This window comes from Copadichromis virginalis, linkage group LG1, assembly GCF_057382275.1.
Source record: "Copadichromis virginalis isolate Kocher_CV1m ecotype Utaka linkage group LG1, C_Virginalis_male_GT1.1, whole genome shotgun sequence".
Classification (NCBI taxonomy): Eukaryota; Metazoa; Chordata; class Actinopteri; order Cichliformes; family Cichlidae; genus Copadichromis; species Copadichromis virginalis.
Window position 1 is genome coordinate 37,891,377 of NC_140618.1, and position 6,273 is coordinate 37,897,649.

A 6,273-nucleotide genomic window follows, 5' to 3' on the forward strand; every position below is an offset into this window, starting at 1 on the left:
ACTTGATTCAGTTTATTTTGAAAAGTCAACAGGATCTTGAGCTTTATTGTGAAAGGTTTACATGGAAAACAAACAAGCGGACAGCAGAGCCACGCAAACGCAACAATGACTAGCGCTTGTCGTCCATAGTGTGTTTATATTAAATATAAGAGAAAGAGAGAACTTTAATAAATTAATATAGCCAGTACAGTGACCATCAAAACCATGAAAAAATAATGCTGTAAACGTTTTATTTTATGACACCACGAAACAAACGATAGCATAAAATGAAACGATAGACGTTTTTATATCATCGTCCAATATATATCGTTATATCGAACAGCCCCAGTAGCCAGTAACTAACTCAGTCCTTGGAGGCTACTGTACCTTATTTTTGTTTCTCACAAGACTGCACAGGTCCTGACGTGACAACTAAAATAACTGTTTATAAGAAACGCTAAGACTAATCTTGACTAACTAAAAAGTTAGTCCCGATTCTTCCTCCGAAGAGGAAGAATCGTGTTCCTCTGCCTTCTATGATTCTGGCCAATGTCCAATCTCTTAGAAACAAAACGGATGAATTACAAGGAAATGTGCTTCATCTACGGGAATACAGGGAGGCTTGTCTGATGGCGCTTACCAAGACGTGGCTGACCGATATGGACAGTGACACTTCACTGGAAATCAGCAACTTTGGGACCCCTGTCAGATTGGATCGGAACTGTGGAGTAACACGCAAATCCCACGGAGGAGGGCTATGTTTGTATATCAACCAGGGCTGGTGTAATAACTTTACTGTGCCGGAGCGGTTGTGTCTTACCGACTTTCAGTATCTGTCAGGCCATTTTACTTACCGAGGGAGTTCCCTCAAATTTTTGTCACTGTTGTTTACATTCATCCTAAAGCTGACGTTAAAGTTGCTGCCGATGCCATTTTTAAAGTGGTACACAATCTGCAGACTCTCACTTATTCTTGGTGATTTTAACAATTGTAATCTTAAGAAATCACTGAACGATTTCTTTCAATATGTCACTTGTCCTACAAGGCAAAACAAAACGCTGGATTTGTGTTATGGACCAATTAAGGGGGCATATAAATCTGTGGCTGGACCTGCGCTAGGTTCTTCGGATCACAATGTTATTCACCTCCTCCCTGCTTACAGATCTGTGATTAGGAGGGAGAAGGCCTGTGTGAAGCGGACTAATGTCTGGACAAAAGTCAGTTGTGTTGCCCTTCAGGGGTGTTTTGATTGCACTGACTGGTCCTTGTTTCAAGAGAGCACTTCTGATTTGGATGAACTCACCGATGTGGTGTGTAGCTACGTCTCTTTTTGCAAAGACTCTGTGGTTCCAGTCAGAGAATTTAAGACTTTCCCTAATAACAAACCGTGGCTCTCTAAAGATATTAAGGATCTGATTCTTAAAAGGAAAATTGCTTTTAACGAGGGAGACGCTCCCACTATGAGAATATTGAGGAAGGAGGTGAGGGCTGCAATAAAGATCGCCAAGATGAGGTAAAGAAATAAGATTGAGGCAGAACTCAGCAGTAACAACTTCAAAAGAGCTTGGCTTGGTATGAAAACAATGTCAGGTCTACAGACGAAAGGTAAAAGTAATATTACCTTAGAGGGGTTTACCTCTGACAAACATCTGGCAGACAGTCTTAACAGTTTTTAACCTTCGTTTTGAGAACTTTGACTTCTAGGCAGACCAGCACACTGAGGGAAAAGACCATCACTCCCCCATCAATTTGTATTGATGAGAGGGGGTAGCTAATCTCTTTAGACACACTAAAAGTCCTGGACCTGACAACATCTGTGGACAGGTACTGAGAACTTGTGCTGATCAGCTGAGTGGGATTTTTCACTATATCTTCTCACTTTCTTTAGAGCTACAGACAGTACCTAAGATTTGGAAACATGCTGTCATTGTTCCTGTTGCTAAGGGCAGTTCTCCTAAGGCACTGAATGATTTTAGGCCTGTGGCTCTGACTTCTTTAGTGATGAAGACATTTGAGAAGATAATTAAGAAGGAGATTTTAATGTATGTTGAACACCATCTTGACCCCTTCCAGTTCGCCTGTAGAGCAGGGAGAGGTGTGGAGGATGCTGCTGTCACACTCCTGCATCTCTTGTATAAGCATCTTGAGGCCCCCCACCCACATGCAAGATTATTATTTGCTGACTTTTCATCGGCATTCAATACAATTCAACCCTTCTTACTTGCTGACAGGCTTTACAATCATTTCAAGCTTGACACTAGTCTGGTCGGCTGGGTGACAGACTTTCTGACTAATAGGTCACAATGCGTGATGGTGAATCATGTGTTTTCTGATGTGCTCTCCTCCTCTACTGCATCACCCCAGCATGCTGCCTCTCTGCCCTTCTGTTCATTCTGTACACGAGTGAGTGTTGCAGCAATTTCACGAACAGACACATCCTGAAGTTTGGTGATGACACAGTAATCGTCAGTCTTCTTGTGGGGGCGAGTCAGGCCATGGACAGGTTGTAGATGATTTTGTGAATTGGTGTGATGAGTCCTTCCTTTCACTTAACGTGTCAAAAACTAAAGACATGATTATTGATTTTAGGAAGTCCTCTTATAGCTCATCACCCACTATCATTAAAACTGCCGATATTGGGATCGTTGAGAGTTATAAATATCTAGGTGTGGTACTTGACCATAAACTGTGTTTTGAATCTCATGCTGATGCCACTACTAAAAAAGTTCAACAAAGACTGTTCTTTTTAAGGAAAATGAGATCTTTTAATGTCTCATCTGAGATGTTGTCCTTGTTTTATAGAAGTTTTATCGAATCTGTGATGTCCTTTTGTATCGCTGCCTGGTTTGGTAACCTGACGGTGAAGAATAAGAATCGGTTGGGACTTCTGCTAAAAACTGCTAGCAAAATTTCAGGGCTTGTCTCCTCAATGGCAAATAACTGCCCTTGGACTTTCTATCACTATTATTGTCATTATTATTTTATAGTATTGTTCTGTTTATTTATATCCTGCTGCTAAATTCAGTAAAATCATAATTCACGTCGGCAGTAATGACACCCGGTTACGCCAATCGGAGGTCACTAAAATCAATATTGAATCGGTGTGCAACTTTGCCAAAACAATGTCGGACTCTGTAGTTTTCTCTGGTCCCCTCCCCAATCAGACCAGGAGTGACATGTTTAGCCGCATGTTCTCCTTAAATTGCTGGCTGTCTGAGTGGTGTCCCAGAAACGATGTGGGCTTCATAGATAATTGGCAAACCTTCTGGAGGAAACCTGGTCTTGTTAGGAGAGACGGCATCCATCCCACTTTGGATGGAGCAGCTCTCATTTCTAGAAATATGGACAAATTTATTAAACCCCCCAAAATATGACTATCCAGAGTTGGGACCAAGAAGCAGAGTTGCAGTCTTACACTCCTCTCTGCAGCTTCTCTCCTCCTGCTACCCCCCCAAAAACCCATATCCATAGAGACTGTGTCAGCTTCCAAAAAGACAAAAAACAAACTAAAACCAGCAACAAACAACTTAAACATAAACAATTACAAAGAAAGAACAACAAAGTATCCACATCTGAACCAAAGAGTAAAACAGTGAAATGTGGATTATTAAATATTAGGTCTCTCTCCTCCAAGTCTCTGTTAGTACATGACTTAATAATTGATCAACAAATTGATTTACTCTGCCTTACAGAAACCTGGTTGCAGCAGGATGATTATGTTAGTTTAAATGAATCAACACCCCGAGTCATTCTAACTACCAGAAACCTCGAAGCACAGGCCGAGGGGGCGGTGTGGCAGCAATTTTTCACACCAGCCTGTTAATTAATGAAAGACCAAGACAGACTTTTAATTCATTTGAAAGCCTGATGCTTAACATTCTCCACCCCAGCTGTGAAACTCAGAAACCAGTCTTACTTGTTATCATCTATTGTCCACCTGGGCCTTACACAGAGTTTCTGTCTGATTTCTCAGACTTTTTATCTGATTTAGTTCTGAGCTCAGATAAAATAATTATTGTGGGTGATTTTAACATCCATGTAGATGCTAAAAATGACAGCCTCAACATGGCATTTAATCTGTTATTAGACTCAATTGGCTTCTCTCAAAATGTAAAAGAACCCACCCACCACTTTAATCACACTCTAGATCTTGTTTTAACATATGGCATAGAAACTGAACATTTAACAGTGTTTCCTAAAAACCCTCTCCTGTCTGATCATTTCCTGATAACATTTACATTTACAATAATTGATTACACAGCAGTGGAGAGTAGACTTTATCAAAGTAGATGTCTTTCTGAAAGCGCTGTAACTAAGTTTAAGAATATAATCCACCCACTGTTATCATCTTCAATGCCCTGTACCAACACAGAGCAGAGCAGCTATCTGAACGCTACCCCAACAGAGGTCGATTATCTGGTTAATAATTTCACCTCCTCACTACGTACGACTCTGGATACTGTAGCTCCTGTGAAAACTAAGGTCTCTAATCAGAAGTACCTGACTCCGTGGTATAATTCTCAAACACATACCCTAAAGCAGATGACTCGTAATCTGGAGAGGAAATGGCGTGTCACAAATTTAGAGGATCATCATTTAGCCTGGAGAAAAAGTTTGCTGCTTTATAAGAAAGCCCTCCGCAAAGCCAGAACATCTTACTATTCATCACTGATTGAAGAAAATAAGAACAACCCCAGGTTTCTCTTCAGCACTGTAGCCAGGCTGACAAAAAGTCAGAGCTCTTTTGAGCCAACCATCCCTTTAACGTCAACTAGTAATGACTTCATGAACTTCTTCACAAATAAAATTTTTATCATTAGAGAAAAAATTACCAGTAATCATCCCACAGATGTAATATTATCTACAGCTACTCTTAGTACCATTGATGTTAAGTTAGACTCTTTTTCTCCAATTGATCTTTCTGAGTTAACTTCAATAATTACTTCCTCCAAACCTTCAACGTGTCTTTTAGACCCCATTCCTACAAAACTGCTCAAAGAAGTCCTGCCATTAATTAATTCTTCGATCTTAAATATGATCAACCTATCTCTAATAATCGGCTATGTACCACAGGCCTTCAAGCTGGCTGTAGTTAAACCTTTACTCAAAAAGCCATCTCTAGACCCAGCAGTCTTAGCTAATTATAGGCCAATCTCCAACCTTCCTTTCATATCAAAAATCCTTGAAAGAGTAGTTGTCAAACAGCTAACAGATCATCTGCAGAGAAATGGCTTATTTGAAGAGTTTCAGTCAGGTTTCAGAGCTCATCACAGCACAGAAACAGCTTTAGTGAAGGTTACAAATGATCTTCTTATGGCCTCTGACAGTGGACTCATCTCTGTGCTTGTCCTGCTAGACCTCAGTGCAGCGTTCGATACTGTTGACCATAATATCCTATTAGAGCGATTAGAACATGCTGTAGGTATTACAGGTACTGTGCTGCAGTGGTTTGTATCATATCTATCTAATAGACTCCAGTTTGTGCATGTAAATGGAGAGTCCTCTTCACACACTGAGGCTAATTATGGAGTTCCACAGGGTTCAGTGCTAGGACCAATTCTGTTTACATTATACATGCTTCCCTTAGGCAGCATCATTAGAAGACATAGCATACATTTTCACTGTTATGCCGATGACACCCAGCTCTATCTGTCCATGAAGCCAGATAGCACACACCAATTAGTTAGACTGCAGGAATGTCTTAAAGACATAAAGACCTGGATGGCCGCTAACTTTCTGCTTCTTAATTCAGATAAAACTGAGGTTATTGTACTCGGCCCTGAAAATCTTAGAAATATGGTATCTAACCAGATTCTTACTCTGGATGGCATTACCTTGGCCTCCAGTAACGCTGTGAGGAACCTTGGAGTCATTTTTGACCAGGACATGTCCTTCAACGCACATATTAAACAAATATGTAAAACTGCTTTCTTCCATTTGCGCAACATCTCTAAAGTTAGAAATATCCTGTCTCAGAGTGACGCTGAAAAACTAGTTCATGCATTTATTACTTCCAGGCTGGACTACTGTAACTCATTATTATCAGGATGTCCAAAAAACTCGCTGAAAAGCCTTCAACTAATCCAAAATGCTGCAGCAAGAGTCCTGACAGGGACTAGAAAGAGAGAGCATATTTCTCCTGTTTTGGCTTCCCTTCATTGGCTTCCTGTTAAATCCAGAATTGAATTCAAAATCCTGCTCCTCACATACAAGGTCTTAAATAATCAGGCCCCATCTTATCTTAATGACCTTGTAGTACCATATCACCCTATTAGAGCACTTCGCTCTCGCTCT